General features: G+C 31.6%; 1 protein-coding gene across 1 annotated transcript in view; it reads left to right on the top strand.

The window, feature by feature from the left end:
* LOC136979681 (RAB6-interacting golgin-like) overlaps positions 1 to 19,970 on the top strand; it is a 30,587-nt gene continuing 10,617 nt past the window's right edge. Inside the window, exon 1 of the mRNA XM_067275722.1 lies at positions 1 to 160. The gene's annotated coding sequence lies outside the window, so the exon portion shown is untranslated. The remainder of the gene's footprint in view (positions 161 to 19,970) is intronic.

Raw genomic sequence — 19,970 nt, 5'->3', positions numbered from 1 at the left:
TATGGCGCTTTACTATGATAAGTTTGTCTTCTGCTTCCTGTGCAATCGGGAATTTCTTAAAATAGATTGAATTTCGTAAATTTTCGAAGAGGGTGGTTGCGTTTATCTTAATTGTCACGACCTTCCAACTTTCTTAAGTCATTCAGAATCGAAAATAATAGTAAGAATACATTTTATACGTATATATTTTTTAAATTGAAAGCTATGATTTATTTTCTAATGTTTTTTAAAGCGCAGTAATGTTTACAAATGCATTTGACATTTACATCGATCAAACGTTTTAAATGCAATTATTAGACATGGAGAATTGAATTATTAAACTGTAGATTTATACCTCAGATTTCTTTATTATCTTTGTTTTTATTTTGATTTCTCAATAATAAATAATTGCAGCAGTTCAGTAGTAAATTAGATAGAAATGCAACTCTGAATGAGGAGCTTTGATCACCAAATGAAGGTTTGGACCCCCAAATGAAGGATTTGGATCCCTTAAATGAAGGGTTTGATCACAAATGAGGGGTTAGGACTTCCACAAGTTTCAGAGACCCTGAAAAAAGGAGATCTAAAATTTGGGGGTTGAAACTCCTCATTCAGAACTTCAATTTTACCTTAAATTCAATATAGAATTGGAGTTAAATCGTGTATAAAGTCATTTCTTTAATGTGTTTTTTCTTTGTTTCTCCGTGGAAAATTTTCTGGGTTATGCGATTCTGCTATATTTGGTCGATGATGCGTAAAATAATTTTTTATTATGCTTTCGAATGATATTTAAGCTTGTTTCTCGAAGATTTAGTGATGCACGGTTAAAATAATTTGCAAGTAAGTAATTTTATTAAATATTTATTCAAAACTTTTAAATACAAAATAAATAAACATTTTCTGCTAATTTCAGGAAGCCAACTTTTTATTAAAAAACAGTTTTCGGTGGAAATCTAGCAATCTTCAGCTTAAACCCTTAGAATTAACAGCTTAGAATAGTGTAATGTAGAATATGTAAATTAGAACAAATTCAAAATTAATATTCTGTACAGTTTTGAATTTTAAATAAATGTTAAAATAAATAATATAAATTAAATAAAATACAATTAAAAGTAAATATAAGATGAAATAAAACAGAAATTTAGTACAAATATAAATAGCAAAATTTAGCAAGTTTCTTGGCTATAACAGTTGAATGTTTTCTGATATACAGGTATACCTCACCTTACGTCGGTAATTGGTTCCAGGAGAGGCGACGTAAGTCGAATTTACTTGTGTAGTTACAACGTAAGTCGAAACTACGGTGGAAAACGCCAATAATGAGCACTTAAAGACTGCTAAATAAGACAACGACACAGAAACACAGATGTTTTCATGTTTTGTTCTCTAGGATTTATGATGATTATATTAGCATTTACTGTGAATGTACATATTTTAATATGATTTTATGTGCTTTTAATGCTTTTCTAGTGATATTAATAACTTCAATATTTGTAGCGGATGGATGTAAAGTCGAATAAAATGACTTAAACTTGATTTTTATTTTTCCATATACTTTTCTGACAAACGACCTATAATCGAGAACGTTGTAACTCTAGGTATACCTGTATTTATTATAACAAAAGTTCATACATTCATTGATATGCATAAGCCTTATTGTTTGCTATTGAAATAGTTTTTGAAATTACAGTGAAAAATGTATGCATCAGAAAATAGGAATTATTTTTTGATGCGTACATTTTTGAAAGTTCTCAAGATATTGTTCAGTCAGCAGGTGTGAGAGCTTGTTTTGTTGTGATGCATATACACTGTGCATTTCATTGGTGTATATGCTTGGGGTGTTTGTGGTAAATGCTCTTCAAACATTGGTTTCAGAACATGGTCAACATAATATTTTCCAGATATTTTTATTTTTGCAAGAGCACTGTGATGAGTGGCAGTGAGCTTCTTCCCATCAAACAACCTTCAGGCAGGAATCCTTGCAGATGGTTTTCTCTGCATTGTCATACCTAATCTTTTGGACAATCTCATGTTTCACATCATAGCAAATTTGCTTCTTCCACCTGCCAAATGCCTTTCATATAATTTCCTTGTGCTGGTTTTGCAGTTTTTTTTGTTGAAATCTGATAGCTTATGAACATTCTTTGCCCATGTGTTCATGTTTAGATCTTTGTTAATAATATGATTTATGAATGACAGCAACACTTGACACTTCTTTGCCAACACTGTTTGGGTTAGAGGATTTGGTGTGGCGATGGAATTTCTGATCTGATCCTTTGTTCTGGCTGATTATCATTTCTTTGGTACTGGTTGGTTTTGTTTGCAGGACTTCTGAGTGATTTCGACATCATTTAAAAGATTGCAGATTGTACCTTTACAAACATGAATTTCATCTTCCAAAAGTCTCTTCTAAATTTGGCTGAAGTTTGGAAAGTATGAATTGCTGATTCCTGTTTAGCGGTCAATAGCAAGGTTGAGGCCGAAGTTTTAAATGCAAAAATGTGTACGTCGGATGTTCAGTGCCGCTTTCCTGTAAGTCTAGAAGTTTGACAATGGCATTTTGGAATGTCGAGCATGATTCCACTGACTTTCCAAACACCATTGTCAAACTTTCAGGCTTACAGGAAAGCAGTGCTGAACGTCCAATGTACACGTTTTTGCATTTAAAACTTGCTAATATGTTGGAATGAAGAAAATTTTTGAACATTCTTTGTTAATTTTGAAATTTGAATCATTTTAGAATGTCACATGCACAATAATAACCAGAAGTATGTGCTAATTTTTTTACTAACAAGGCTACATATTTATCCAAAAATAACTAAAAAAAATCCTCTCTATAGAAAGAAAAAAGTTATATATTTATCAGAGAAATTTTAAATTTGAGGAAGAATTTTTATTTTGGAAAAGAATTATATATACACATTTAAAAAATTTTTGGTGAATTAAAATATAGGCTATTAAATTTATTTAGTATATTCTGTTCATTAAACTTTTTTATTTTCTACTTGTATAACATTGGCTTAAATGTTACAATGTTTACAGATTCTGGTATATGCTTTCCTATTATTATATTAGATTAAACTAGAAAATGAATTTTTGTATCTTTTTATTTGGCAGAGTTTCCAGATTACAAAACCATTACTGTAAATAAAAGAAATATCAGTTTGCTCATTACTACCATATTTTTGTGTGTATAATCCTTGATGACATATACTCCATAAAAAATTGTTAGAACAAAAATAAATCATTTGCATAATCCATTGTATACCCTGAGCCTGTGGAAACAGCTTTGCACCATAGGCACAAATTTTCTGATTGGAATTTAAAGTTAGCACATAATTACATAATCTGTACCTCCTTTCAAATTGTCTTCTGTCACAGATAATCCATGAGGTTTTATGCTTAAAAATATGGAAATTGGATTCTTAGTAAATGCAATTTGAATGAATTTTAAACTTTATTTTAAAAAGTATCTTGCTTGTTTGTTAATGATTTATTAATTATATGAAGAGAGTCAGAATACTTTTATTAAACCACGAAGAAATACAAAAATATTGCAATCTCAATAAAAAATCTTATAAAAATAATAGCTAAGGAAGTAAAACAGAAACCTTAGTCCTGTATATTCAAATACTTTGTTTTTGGTCATATCAGATATTCTAATAGGGATGAAAAGAAAGTAAGATAATTCTTTTCTCAATACTTCTACCAAAACCTTAGAATTTTAATCATCATCATCATCTACAAATGTGAAGTATAAGTAGATGATGAATAGTCCACTTTGAAATTTCCAGTTGTATCTATTGCCAGAATTCACAAAATGACTTGCAAGTCAAAATACCCAGAGCTAAGAAGAGATTTACAAATAAATTTAATGGAGTAATTTGTATTTAAAAGTTAAATAGAGACAAAAAAAATATAGTAAACAAGAAATAAGAATCTTCTAGATCATTTAAAATATGAAGAATTAACATCAGTTAAAATGGTTGACAAGATTTAAAAAATTTATTTCTAAATTACTGACTATTTTAATCTACAGGCTATTTTCTAAACCATTTTAAATGTTAAAGTTCTAGCAGTAAATCTATATAAATAACACTAACCACCATTAAAAACAAAATTCTCTATCTCAACAAATGATTTTAATTTTTTTAATTTTTTCATACATTTTAAAACAATTCTATAGTATCTCAATTAAAGTTTTAATCAAGATTAATGTAAGAGTTCTATTGTTAACATTCAAAGTAATTTTAGCATTAAATTTGATTATAGCTATTAAAATTGATGTTAAACTAAAAAAAAGGCATCTCTAGGTATCAAAACTATATTATGAATTATTTGTAGGCTACATGTTTTATATTGATATTAAATGTTTGTTGAATTAATAAAAAAAATTACTGCTGTATTACAATGGTTTGAAATTTTATATCTGCTGTTACTATATTTAAATGTTCTTTAGCTTTTCAATGGGTCTGTTTTATAAAACGTGATTTTTAATTCATACTGTTTTGTAACTACAATTTACAATTTTAAATTTGCAAAGTTTACAGTAAAAATACCATGTTTTATTTGGCATGTTTAGAAGTTTTGGAACATTTTGCAGAGAAATGGTGTTAGTGGTGACTTATCTGGACTTAGTACAGCAGTATCTACTATTCCAGTTGGAATGTTATCAGCTAAATGGAATATTCCAGCAAGAAGACGCACTGTCTGGGGGGGTCTCTTATTGTTTGAGAAATTCTTGACATGCATTTTCCTGGGTGCTGGGTTGGGCATGGTGGATCAATTCTTTGACCTCTGCACACCTGATTTGCACTTGATTTTGTGGCTGCCTGCCATTTTTATAATTTTCTTAATATAAGAAGTCACTAGACATCTTACACGCTTTTGCAGAACTAAATTTAATCAAAATAAATGTTTTTGGCTTGCTTGATAACCCCCTAAAGAGGGAAACATTGAAGGGAAAAACAAAACCCATTATGATTTAAAAGATGTAATTGTGTCAAAGAATATTTTATTCCAAAATAGTATCTCTAAATTTTGTTCTGTAACCTGACAGACTTATCAAGTAGGTTGAAAATGTTTGGCTTGATTAAATTTAGTTTAGTTGCTGGTAAAGTGTATAAAGTATATCTAGTGTCTTTTTATACAGGAGAAGTTTCATTGTTTTTTAAAAGATTTTTTGTGAATAATATATATAATGTATGCTTGCTTGTTCTCACCAATCCCCTTTCTTTGTCATACCACATCTTCCTTCTCTAACTGGTCATGTTAATTATTGTGCCAGGAGGCCAAAAATACCCAGCATGTTGCCAAGGGGGGATATAAAAGGGGGAAGCGACAAAGAAAATTGGAAGTGTTAGGAAATGATGAGAAGGAAGAGACTTCTGAAGACATTTTTGTGAATTTTAAGCATCTGAAAAGAGAAATTGAGCTGAACTTGTATTGTGGAAGATTACCTTCCCAACAAAGCCCTAGAAATTTTAGACAAAGACAAATAATTTTAAGTGTCTAAAAAGAAAGAAAAAAGATTAACTTGAATTGGTAAGAATTGCCATTCCAGTGAAGTCTCAGCGAAAAAGTTTTTTGAAAATAAGTATTATTTTCAAAAAACTTTTTCACTAACAAGGGGAGGGCACAACCTGGGAAATTCACTTTGGGATGAGACTTGGTATATAGGTAGTACTCCTTTAGGATGTTTAATCCTCAAAACAAGAAAGTGCAATGGCCAGCCAATTTTAAGAAAAAGGCCTTTAAAAATTTGAGCTCAGTTTATGTACTAATAAGTTTCGCTAGCTCAGCAGCTGCTGAGCAGCTCAGTCGACATCGTTCTTGGCTACCGCCAAGTCGTCCCGGGTTCTAATCACGAAATTGACTTTTTTTTTTTTTTCCTTTCTAAAAATTTTTTAAAATAAGTATTTTGAATATATAAATATTAAAATTTTATTAAAATAAATAATTTCATTTAAAAAAATGTTTAACACAATATTACAAGCCATTTTAATTATAATAATACAAAATAATTAATAGGTATATTAATAATAATAGTTATAAATAATTAGTTATGGAACAACAGTTTTCATTTATTATTCTGATTGATTGATTTTTGTGAAACCGTGTTGTATTATTCTTCGAAGTATCAAACACAAATCCGTGTTAATAACAACCACTTGGCTTTTTTCCACCTTTATTTAGTTGATACGGTACACGTTTCGGGCCTTATGCCCCTCATCAGTCAACTAAAAAATATAAAATAATGTATACAGCGTTTTTACCGACAAGTTATATAAATATTTAAACGTATATAACAGCGTTTTTACCGACAAGTTATATAAATATTTAAACGTATACAACATACCAGTTCCTTCCCCCAGTATGGCACTTGTACACGGTAAGTTTGGACATTACAAACTCGAGGATAAAAGTTATAAAATTCTTTTACATCTGTTTTGAGTTAAAAAGTACAACTATTTAGTATAACAATAAATTTACATTAACTGTGAATAAAACTGGGACAAGTTCTTACTTTGTTGTTCTCTTGTACTTCTTAGTAGATGGTTAATACACAGTACATTTTCAAAGGTCGTTCGAGCACTTTTGGCTCGTTTATGTTGAGACAGAATCCAGAAAAATTTTTTAAAAGACAAATTTGTAGACCAACTTTGGGTATAAGTTTTAGTCTGAACTTTCCCCTGTTGAACGTTGTTTAGGTTTTGCGACATTTAAAATTTGCATAACTACATGGGTTGAAACGAAGTGAGCCTCCTAGCGGTATTTTTGGTAAGATATTGAGATTTATTGTATTTTTAACTAATATTAAAATTTATAATATATTTAACCAGTTTTTATTAATATTTATACTTGTATTTTTGTTTATACAATTTTTGGATTTAATTATAGCAAAACTTTCTTTAAACTTTCTATTATATATGTCTTTTTCTTTATACAAAACTTTGGTGTTATCCTTATCAATATTACAATTATTTATTAAGCAGTGGTCGTGGAAAACGGATTGCATCCTTTGGTGCTTCATATCAGCTATGTGTTCTTTTATTCTTATTTTTAGTTTCCGTTTTGTTTCTCCGATGTAGGTATGTGGGTCTTTGCAAGTACATGGTATTTCGTAAACGACGTTTTTGGATTCTTCGATGTTTTCATTAAGTTGTTTTTTTCTTTTATTTATTATCCGTGATTGCAATTTTTGATATTTTGGTGCCAATTTTATATTTATTTTTCTCATTTCTTTGTTTATTTCTTCGTAGAGTCCTTTTATGTATGGGAAACTTTTGTATTTTATATCTTGGTTTTTTATTTCTTGGATTTGTTTTTCATAGGTTGATTTTTCTATTTGTGTTTCCCATGTATTTATCAATCTAATTGGGTATCCGTCTAGTATAAACTTTTTCTTTAAATTATTTACGTGTTTTTGAACATTTTCAGGTTTACTAGTTCTATTTTTAATTTTTTTGTATTCCATGATGAAGACGTTTTGTTTTATATACAGTGGTATTTGGGAGCTGTAGTTTATAGTTTTTGTTATGGCACAAGGTTTCTTAAAGGGTTCAAATTCTAGATTATTTATATTCCTTTTGATTGTAATATCCAAGTAATTTATATTATTGTGTATACTATCTTCTTCTTCGATTTTGAACTTAATATTGTTGTGTATATTGTTTATGAGCGTATTTATCTTATCTATTGTAATAATTGAAGTATTATATATAATTATTATGTCGTCTACGTAGCGTTTATAAAAGTTTATTCCATGTATGTTGTTTATCTTCTCATCAATATCTATCATTACTATTTCTGCAAGCTTTGGACCGATAACTGAACCCATACTTATGCCTTCTTCTTGTGTGTAGTAATTGCCTTCATATTCGAAATAGTTGCTTTTATAAGCGAATTCTATTAAATTTATTATTTCCGGTTCTACGTTGAGTTTCATTAATTTTGGTTCTATTATGTCCCATGTCATCGACGGATACATATCAGTAATATCTAGGCTGGCGATTTTCATATTTCTTTCTATTTTTAGTTTTCTGATATCATGAAGAAGTTCGTCGGTATTCATTATAGTGAAAGTAGAGTTTTGGAATTGTTTCAGTTGTTGTTTTAGAAATTTTTCTAGATTATACAAAGGCGAGTTCTTGAAGTCTATTATCGGCCTCACTTTATCACCTGGTTTGTGGGTTTTTAAATGTATATTTATTTTTGGTGTACGATCATTATTATCATTTAGGATAAATTCTTTCTCTTGTTTGGTTAGTTTATTTAATTTTTGTAATTTAGTAATTCTATTTTTTAGTTCTTTTTGTATAACTTCTTTCGGGTCTATTGGGAGTAGTCTAAATTTTTCACTTTCCACTAGATCGTATTTTTTCTTTTTTATCCAGTCTGAATATACTATTATAAGTTGCTTGGATTTATCTGCTTTAAGTATATCTAAGTTATTATCTAACAAAAATTTTTTTACTTGACTAATTTTATTATTATATGTGTAGTAATATTTGTCTTTTATTACTTTCTTTCCTTTTTCTTTTGTTATATATTTCTTTATCTTGTTGCTAATATTCATTTTCATGAACTGAGACTCTGTGTCTTGGAGGGTGTTGCATATTTTGTCTAAGTTTGGTATAATTGTTAAAGTTTCCCATTTATTTGGGCCGCTGTAGTCTAAACCTTTTCGTAAGACGTCAAGAATTTCTTCGGGTATATCTATGTTAGTTTTATTTTCCACTATGGAATCTTCCCACTCTCTTATTTCGGTGGTAGATGGATATTGAAATTTTTTTATTAATTTCCCAATTTTTTTATATTTGTAGTGTTCTAAATTCTCTATTTGTTTTTGCTCTTGATGTTGGTCAGGCTCGATATCGATATTTTCTCTTTTCCTCAAATTACGTTTCAATCGCCTTAGTTTTATGTACTTGTACTTTATTGCTGATCTTAATATTTTTAAATTAAAATAATTCCTATCTCTAGTTGGAATGATGGCGGCAATGGATTTTGGTAAGGAGAGTGTTTTCAACGGTCTTTTTTCTTTTAGGTGTGTCTTGAGGTAGTTTATGTCTATTAAGATTTTTTGAATCTCACCTTTCATCCTTGTGATGTGTTCTGTGCCCATTACACTGGTTGAGGTACGCTAATGTTCTTTTCCGTTCTTTTCTTTCTGGTGGTATTCGCCGTTTCTATAACAATGGCTATTGTTGATTTTTGTGAAACCGTGTTGTATTATTCTTCGAAGTATCAAACACAAATCCGTGTTAATAACAACCACTTGGCTTTTTTCCACCTTTATTTAGTTGATACGGTACACGTTTCGGGCCTTATGCCCCTCATCAGTCAACTAAAAAATATAAAATAATGTATACAGCGTTCTTACCGACAAGTTATATAAATATTTAAACGTATATAACAGCGTTTTTACCGACAAGTTATATAAATATTTAAACGTATACAACATACCAGTTCCTCCCCCAGTATGGCACTTGTACACGGTAAGTTTGGACATTACAAACTCGAGGATAAAAGTTATAAAATTCTTTTACATCTGTTTTGAGTTAAAAAGTACAACTATTTAGTATAACAATAAATTTACATTAACTGTGAATAAAACTGGGACAAGTTCTTACTTTGTTGTTCTCTTGTACTTCTTAGTAGATGGTTAATACACAGTACATTTTCAAAGGTCGTTCGAGCACTTTTGGCTCGTTTATGTTGAGACAGAATCCAGAAAAATTTTTTTAAAAGACAAATTTGTAGACCAACTTTGGGTATAAGTTTTAGTCTGAACTTTCCCCTGTTGAACGTTGTTTAGGTTTTGCGACATTTAAAATTTGCATAACTACATGGGTTGAAACGAAGTGAGCCTCCTAGCGGTATTTTTGGTAAGATATTGAGATTTATTGTATTTTTAACTAATATTAAAATTTATAATATATTTAACCAGTTTTTATTAATATTTATACTTGTATTTTTGTTTATACAATTTTTTGATTTAATTATAGCAAAACTTTCTTTAAACTTTCTATTATATATGTCTTTTTCTTTATACAAAACTTTGGTGTTATCCTTATCAATATTACAATTATTTATTAAGCAGTGGTCGTGGAAAACGGATTGCATCCTTTGGTGCTTCATATCAGCTATATGTTCTTTTATTCTTATTTTTAGTTTCCGTTTTGTTTCTCCGATGTAGGTATGTGGGTCTTTGCAAGTACATGGTATTTCGTAAACGACGTTTTTGGATTCTTCGATGTTTTCATTAAGTTGTTTTTTTCTTTTATTTATTATCCGTGATTGCAATTTTTGATATTTTGGTGCCAATTTTATATTTATTTATTCACATTAGACTGACATTTTTAACAGCAAAACAAGATTTTTCTCAAAGTCATAAAAATGGGCACGCAGAGTTATGGACTGACCTGAATATTCAGAGACAACGTGTTTGATCTCTTTGGAATCCAAAAGTAACTTAGTGTTCCGTGATATACAAATAGTTTCAATATTTTACAGTAAAATGTCTGCAAATGAAGATACTATCAGTCTACCAACAGTTGATGATGAAACTGCTGAAGAATTGATAAATAGTGATAGTTTAAAAGTGAAATTAACAGATGCATTTGAATATTGTAAAAGTTTGCTTGCGGAAAAAAATTTAATTGTATTGAAATGTTCTGCTTCAATTTCTGATGAAGCTATGTTGATGGGTGAGGAAATTTACAAAAATACTGTGCATATGTTGGCTGAAAAAAGTTTTGTAAGCGATGAAGAGCTTATTCATGCTAATGAAGTGTGTGAAGAAGTATATTTTGAGCAGGTGAAAGCTGATATTTCATCTGACGAGTATGAGCCCGATGAAAAGAAAAAAAGAGAAGTGGAACATATTCCTTTGGATTATAAAATCAAAGTCATTAACATTGCGAAAAAACATCCTACATGGAATTTGAAAACATTGCAAAAAAATGGATGTAGTCGATTAAAAAAAAAAAGAGTATTTATCCAAATGGGAAGAAGAAGTAAAAAAAGGAGGAAATAAGTTTGATAAATATGCAAATATTGATTCTTGGACATATGATCGTTTTTTTGAAGCTAGACAGAATTATCAACAAGTAACTACTAGAAACTTGCAGCAGTGGGCTCTATCTGCTGCTGGACAGTTTGGAAATTTTGAATTTAAAGCTTCTGAACGATGGGTAAAGAAATTTAAAAGCACTTATAACATACGTCAACGAAAAATAACAAAATTTGTTTCGCAAAAGGAAACAGCAACTTTAGAACAAGTTTTGGATTCTGCAGCAACCTTTCGGAAGCAGGCATTACAATTAATACCTAAATTTAACAAAAATTTCGTCATTAATACTGACCAGACAGGTATGTTGATATAAAAAAAACTTAAAATTATGCTCAATTTTAATTGTACACTTATCCATTTTATATAACTCATGCTATTATCGTTTTTAGGGTGCCAGTACCAATCTACTTTTAATAGGACTCTTGCAAAAAAAAGGTAGCAAAACTGTATTTGTTAAACGACACGATATGAATAAAGTGACACATTCATATACAGCACAATATGCACTCACCTTATCTGGAAAACTATTGCCTCAGGTATTTGTATGTCTTCAAGAATCAACTGGTAAATTTGGTCCAAGAGTGCAGAAAACGGTGGAAGAATACAAACAAAAATATAAAAATGTTATAATAACATCATCAAAGTCCGGAAAGCTTACGACAGAATTATATATTGAATTCCTTCAAAACTGTTTAAAACCTTACATGGGAAAAGAACAGTTTCTTCTACTTATCGACTCTTGGCAAGGACAAACAAAACCAGAATTATACGATGAAATCTTCCAGGATGACAATGAATTACCTACTTGTACGATTAAAGTAATTCCTCCAAAGTGTATTCCTCTTGTCCAACCTTGTGACGTCTATTTTTATCGACAAGTAAAAAATTTAATCAAAAATTTTCAAAATTCTGCTTATTTGATCGAACAAAATCGAGAAATAAATTCTCGAGAAGACTGTATTAAAATACAATCAATAGTTCACCATTAATTGTCGTCGCCAATTTTTGATAAAATGATTAGATATGCTTGGTACGCTGCTAAACTTGCTGAAGACAGAGAGATATTCATGAATGTGAATGAAGTTTGTTTTCCAACTGAACTTCTGAAAGAACATTGCTCTTGTAAGCGTTCGTCATTTATTTGTTGTGCTAGATGCCAAAAAATGTATTGTTTCCCATGTTTCTATGATAATTATCATTCAGGTTTTCGTATGTAATAAAAAAATATATGTAAAAGTAACAAATAACACAAACTAAACTTTTTACTTCTTATAATAACCATTTATAACTATTATTATTAATATACCTATTAATTATTTTGTATTATTATAATTAAAATGGCTTGTAATATTGTGTTAAACATTTTTTTAAATGAAATTATTTATTTTAATAAAATTTTAATATTTATATATTCAAAATACTTATTTTAAAAAATTTTTAGAAAGGAAAAAAAAAAAAAAGTCAATTTCGTGATTAGAACCCGGGACGACTTGGCGGTAGCCAAGAACGATGTCGACTGAGCTGCTCAGCAGCTGCTGAGCTAGCGAAACTTATTAGTACATAAACTGAGCTCAAATTTTTAAAGGCCTTTTTCTTAAAATTGGCTGGCCATTGCACTTTCTTGTTTTGAGGATTAAACATCCTAAAGGAGTACTACCTATATACCAAGTCTCATCCCAAAGTGAATTTCCCAGGTCGTGCCCTCCCCTTGTAAGACTTCATAGTATTTGTGGAAGAAATCATAGTATAAATAAATACTATGATTTCTTCCACAAATACTGGAGACATTGGAAGGAAATTGATTACTGCTTGAAAATTGTACATGCCATGAAAGATTTGCATATTGGAGTTGTATGGAATTCTGCATTATTAATTTTATATGTAATAAAACTTTTTAGATTACATTTTTATATTCTGTGAGCAGTTTTATTTTGTATTCTTGATTGGAAAATTATAGGCATGGAAACCCTGATAATAATTTATAGAATTATTCTATATTGTAAATGTTAAGTCTGGAAAAACAATAACGTAGAGCAGGGTTCAAATTTATAATTCTTGCCCAGAGTAATGCTTAAATTTATATCAAATTATAAACAAAAACAAAACAGAGTAAAACAGGAATAGGTGGTTTTATTGTACTACTGTGTTTCCCCAAAATTAAGACTGGATCTTATATTAATTTTTGCTCCAAAAGATGGATTAGGTCTTATTTTCAGGGGATGTCTTGTCCAAAGGTGCTTGCTTATATTTGCAAATACTTAATTATAATTTATATTATCACTTATTTTAAGTTTTAATGTCAGTAATAATAATTAATTATATGTTGTTATTATTATTTTTTAATTCTATACTTTCGTTGTGGGTTGCAATGGATGTATTAAATACAGCCATCTGGCTGACTATCTTAACTGGGGCTTATAGTATTACAAGCATCCTGAAAAATCAAGCTAGGGCTTATTTTCCTGTTAGGTTATATTTTCTGGGAAATATGTTAAAACTTTTGAATGGTTCTGGCTTCAGCTGCAGCTTCCAAATTGATTTATTTGATTTAGAAATTGTTTTATTAGAATGTAGCTGAAATGGAAGGTTCAAAAATATTTGATATAATAAAATCCTGACTTTTACATTTTATTGGTTTTGTTAATAATTAATATGGAATTATAGCATTTCTCTAAGAGAAAAATAACAATATTTAAGCACATTAAGCCAAATATATCATTTTCTGAACACTAGATACTCTGAATTTTATATGCATTAATTATATTGGTAAGTTTTCTGAATTCTGATTGACTCTGTCTTTAAGACATTAGTGAAAGAATAGAGTCAGTGATGTCTTGTGATACAGCAACAACTAAGAAAACAGTTATAAAACCTTTTAGAACTGATATGCAGAAATTATTTATTTATTTAGAAAAATAACATTTGCAATAATTCTCAACTTTGTGAGAAATAATATGGACTGACCTTACTCGCCTTTGGGGTTGACTTTAGGTGAAAAGGTTGTGACCCTTGCTTTGCCTGCGATTTGTCAGGATGATGCAAGAAAGCCTTTTTTTTGTATGGGGGTAGTGGTTTGCTGGATGCAAAGATGACTCACACAGAGACTGGATTTACAAATTTTACCGCATTTATTTAGACAAAGACATGCTTACAGATGAGGCCAAAGGCCGTCCAGGTAAAGGATGTACAGCAGTTACTGTAGTTTCTGTGGAGGAAGGTTCATTTCTGCCCGTAATGCTGGTCCGCAGAGTGGTTCGCTGAGGTTGTCTTCTGTTCCCTTCCAGTGGTGGTTGAGAGATTCAGAAGTCTGGCTGGACTCAAGGCAGGTGGAGAGGAGTCTGGGTGATGGCTTAGTCCAAATTTGTCTCCGGAAAATCGGGGTCTTCTCTTCTTTTGGAGAGAGTCAGTGTCTTGATTTTAGTCCAAAGTGACCACAACACAATCCCAGGTTGTCCGATCTCGCACTCAATACCTCAATATCCCTGTGTCCTTGGGACCTTGGGCTTTTATAACATTTTTATCCAAGGTTTTGGTTGGTCCAAATGGTGGTCCCCTGTAACACTATTGGTTCCTGGTCTGTTGCCAGGGATGCGATTTGGACTGTGGGATCGCCGAACATCTCTGAACTCCCGTCTGGGCCGTTCCCCTCTGGAGTTGGGTCAAGCCCTTCCCTGGATGACGGACTTGTAAATCTTACTTTAATGTGTATTTTTCTGTCCTGGAGAAGAGGCAACTGTCCAGGTCGCCATCCCTTCCAAAGGAGTGTTAGCAGGTCCTGCTTCGAACTCTCTGTAAGGTGACCATCCAAAGTTACCCTGGCAGATGATCCCTCAGTCGTTCTCACGATGTATGATCGGAGATCTGTCAATCAGGTCGGGAATGCAACAATTAAATCGTCTCGCACCCCATTCCTTGGCCACACTGGTCCTGTTTACGAAATAAGTCACCGATTTAATGGCTCTAACTCGACAGCCAGTTCCCCGTCGGGGGGTGTGAAGTACCGGCCTCACAACTTTCTAAGTTTTAATATCCATTGTTAATAGTTTAAAGTCTGGTATTTCCTCACTGGCAGGGCTTAAAGTGACTCTCTTTTTTAGCTTTTTTAGCTTTTTTTCATAGCTCCTTTCTTTTTTAGCTTTTTCTGAGAAAAACTCACTTTTTTAGCTTTTTTCACTTCCCATGCGAAATTTTTTTTTCGTAAATGCGCTCAGGAGCGAAATAGCGACCAGCACGTCCCCATATGCCTTATGGACCGTGCGCGACATGATAAGGCACTGTCGTATACACATGTAGTGTACTACATTTATATAAACTAACAAAACGAGGAGCTTCCCAAAGCTTGATACTCTGCACATGCTGTAGGAATTTGCACGTGGGTTCTCCTTGCTTGTATCCTTGTGAAATACCGATCTCCGCGGCACTTCGATATAATCACGCTGCATTAAGACATAAGTACACTTCTAGTTCAGCGTTAAGAGTGATTTTTATACAGCATTATTTTTAGCATTTGTATTTATTTAAGCGCAGTGGACAAAAGAAAGAAATAGATTTTATTTAATACTAACAGTAGAAACTCATGTTTTAGCAACAGAAAATCGTATAGAACCCAATACTTTCTGAAGTAAGTTGCTAAGCAAACTTCTTCCCAACCGCCTGCTATTCTTTAGCTTAAACGATGACATTACTCGTTTTTGACTACCGTAGAAAAACCAAAAATAATAATTGTTGAGCGATAATAAATTTGATTTCTACTGTTATTATTAAATAAAACGTTGTAGGACACTCGTTTCAAAGCTTGTATCTTTCTAGCACTCTGTAAAATTAAAGATCGAGCGAATCTCGTGCCAGGAAATACAAGATTTTAAACTAATATCCTAAATATTAATAACTTCTGTAGAGACAATCTTTAGACAAAGACAAAAGTTTGGTTTTAAGTGGGTGCTTATATATTTGGCATGCACCATGGTTTTCTGTATTCTAACGGTGTCCTTCATTTTCCATTTCGACAGAAACTATAAAACTCGTCACGCACGTGCGCATTCGAACAGCTGCGGTCAATCCGGCACCAAATTAAAAAATTAATTTGTAAATATTTAGCGTCGAAAAACTGCTATTTTCACTTTAATCTAGCTTTTCGATATGCTTCTAGTCAAACTCAGTCAAAAAATTAATTTAATTATAATTTATTGAAGATTTTAATTTTTTAATATTAGAAAGTAATTAGCATAAATTACATGGTGTCATGTCTCATCTTCGCTCCCGTTCAAGTTTATTGTCCTATACATGCGCCGATGTTCGTTTTTACTTCTGCTGGGGTTTTATTTCAACCTCGACCGTTTGGTTACGCAAAGTGGGGAGATGGGCGTCATGTGATCGCATACCTGACTTTTTACAAGTTTCCTTACCTCGAAAGAAACTTATATTTTTTCTCAATTTTAATTATTATTAACTAACTTTTTTGATGGATTCTTACATCCTTGTATTATCTAAAGTTGCAGATATCAATGCGTAAAACTTTATTTAAAAAATTGTTTTTCTTATATTTTAAAATTCAAAAATAAATTAAATATCGGAAATGCTAAATTATAAGTACAGTGTGTTTTACATTATCATTGCGAACAGATACAGCCAATTATTTTATAAACGTATTTATTATTTTAATTTTTATAAATTATTTAATTTGATGCAACGTGATCAATTAATTACTGTGGCGCGTTAACATGGGCGTAACCAGGAAGGGGCATGGGTGGGCACGCCCCCCCAGTTAACCTGGTGCCCCTCCCCAGAAAATTCTTCTTCTTCTTCTTCTTCTTCTTCTTCTTCTTCTTCTTATTCAATTTAATATGGAGATTATAGCCTTTGCGGCTCTTTCTCCGACTGACGTTGCCAGTTGCTAAGCGAAATGGCTAGTGAGGCTAATGTAGCGCTCCAGCGCCGCCACGTGTTGACTAGGAGTGATGGAGGCTGGCGGCCAGTAGATAGGTGTCAGCGTGCGCACAAGAGATGTTTAGGGTCATTGTGTTGCCTAGGTCCTTGTGGGCTATAGTGTATTTGGGGCAATGTAGCCAGTAATGAAGTGTAGTTTCTGCTGCACCACAATGGGGGCACCCCGGGGAGTCGTGTAGATGCCGTGAGTAAAGGAAATCATGTAATGGGGCCGTCTCGGTCTGGAGCCAGGCCAAAAGCGTCTCCGCATGGCGAGATGACGTGCAACTGTACCTCCAGGGGGCGAAAGGGCGTACGTGGTACTGGTCTTTGTTGCGGAGCACCGCTGACTAGGAATCCATCAGGGTGCCGATGGTGGTGTCCTGCAAAGCCCGGGTGAGGTCGCGTGGCGTGAGGGGTTTCCAGATGGAGCCACAGAGTGGGTCCCCAGAAAATTACAGCCTCTAGGTCCCCCATAACAAACTCTGGCTACACCAATGCGCGTTAATTAATATGGAGGCAAGACTCAATTCAATTACTTTTTCATTTCAGACGTTAATTACAGTGTTATTTTAATGTAATTTTATACATAATGTATGTTTATTATAATTAATAAATCTATATAAGAATAATATCTGTGTCTAATAAAACAAAGCGATTATAAAAATAAAAAGCGTGCATTCCATCTCGATCTTTTGTAAGCGAAATTTTATGATTTTAATTTTTAAAAAATGAGATTTTTATTTATAATTTCTGTAATTTGTTCTATAAGAGCAAAAAACTAAACTTATCAAATATCAACTCTCTGTAAATAATTTTATCATTTACTTATTAATGTCAGATTTGTTAAATTTCATGGGATTGTATTATTTTTCAACTTCAGGGTAGTAGAAAGCTTTGTATATTTTCTCCCATAAAAGTAATAGACTCTGCCAGTTCCCCACTGTGAAGGACAACAAACTGCTAAATGTTTAATTACATTGTTTTCATAAACTCTCTTCTCTGTCAGTTGTGGATCGAATGACTAACAAATTGTTTTATTGTATTCAGGGGAATAGATTTGTGAGACTAGTATTACCAGTAATGAATTCTGTAATTTTATTTTTAATCATTTAAAAAATATTGATAAAATTACCAAATAAATGATTGGGTCACAATTACTAGTGGTATTGCTATATAACAGACATGGGCAAATGCGACTCCGAGAGCCGCATGCGGTCTCGGAGTCGCATTTTTGAGTTTTATGTGGCTCTTGCTGAAAGTGTTAATTTCTGCCTTTTATTATTATTTTTACAGTTTTATTTCCACAATTTTTTGAAAATATGTTTATTAAAAAAATTCAATACTTGTTTTATATTATATAATAAAATCAACGTACAGAACTGCAGTACAGAGTAAAAAAGTACAGAACTGCGGCTCCCATGCATTTTGCAAAACCTACATTTCGGCTCCCACTGAACTTTTGCTTGCCCACCCCTGCTATATAATGAACATGCAACCTACTGATTCTGCCAGAAGTTGTTTTTTTTTCTTCTTTAATTACATTTTTTTTATGAAGAAATCAAAAAATGTACCTTGAAATAAATGGCATTTGAAATTTGGCATGTTATATGGAAACACATTCTGGTAGTTATGTTACTATTCCATTTGCTTTGCTGTGTAATGGTGGGAATTCTGTACAGGGCACATGAAAACTTAATGCGGGCCTGTTCTGGCTTAATGCAGTCTTACTGATCACTTCTCTGGAGTATAAACTCAGCCTAACTATTTTCATATTTAATCTTATCAGTCCACTTAATAATCAATCTAATATCATACGCAATGTTATTGATACAAAATATGTGCGCGTTTGTGTGTTTTTTTAATAATGCCTGTTTTCGTTAATTTTAACACTATTAGCTTTTTTAGCTTTTTTTTCAGTGTGAACTCTCTTTTCTCACTTTTTTTTATTGCCATGACTGCTTTAAGCCCTGCACTGGTTATGAATAAGGCAGTTACCATTTACTGGTGCATCTATTTTAGGTTATCTCATTATGATTGACTGAAATATACATCAAAATGATGTATATCTTAGATCTAATGTTAAAATAATGTATATGCAACTTATCCTCTAATATTGAATTCTAGAGTTGTTTTCAATCATTGGCTTACCAGATTGGATTTTGTTGAATTCAACTTCTACTAAAGAACAAATCTGCTATTTGAGTTGTTCCATTTCATTCTTCCCAATATTAGGTATATAAAGAAATAGTGTGTTTCCAAATCTATTACTTCATACTGTAAACTTAAGACTAATTATTTTGTCAAATAAACAGAGAAACTGATTTAATGTTAAGAAAATAATGAATTTTAAATATTTCAATTTGGAACTATATATATTTAAAGTTTATTTTTTCCCAATATAACAACAGAAATCTGCTTTATTGGAACTACCTCAAATATCAGTTTCTCAAGTACTTTTGGGCAACCAAGCCTAGGGCTGGATTAACTATAAGGCACAAAATGTACATAAACAGGAATATCCATCAATTGGAGGCACCCATGAAATGGCAGGCTCTAAGAAGAAGAAAGAGTAAAGAACAAGAAAGGGAAGAAAAGAGAATGTTCTTAAAATTCAGTTGTAGATGGAATGAGGTGTGGAACAAACTTTAAATTTTATGCAACAGACATTTTCTCTCATAATCTGGTTTTGACCAAGCTCATTATCAGGCAATATGTAAGTGAATTACCTTGGTAGCTATGTCACTGTAATTTGTTCACATAACATTTGGATATACAATACTGAAAAACTGTTATTTCAGCAAGCTCCAATAAAACAGTTTTTTTTTTTTTGGTCATATTTTAAAGAAGTTGAAGTTGTTTTCATTGTTATTTTTGTTTTAATACATAAAGTAAATTTTTCATTGAATATCTTATGATCAGTTTGTACATATGGAATATGTTCAAAAATTCAATGAACTTTTTTGTACCAGTTTCAAAAATTTTCATT

Source organism: Centruroides vittatus, unplaced genomic scaffold (genome assembly GCF_030686945.1).
Source record: "Centruroides vittatus isolate TY-2023 unplaced genomic scaffold, ASM3068694v2 contig_630, whole genome shotgun sequence".
NCBI lineage: Eukaryota > Metazoa > Arthropoda > Arachnida > Scorpiones > Buthidae > Centruroides > Centruroides vittatus.
Note: the sequence above shows the minus strand (reverse complement) of the source record. Positions and strands in the feature narration are given on the sequence as shown.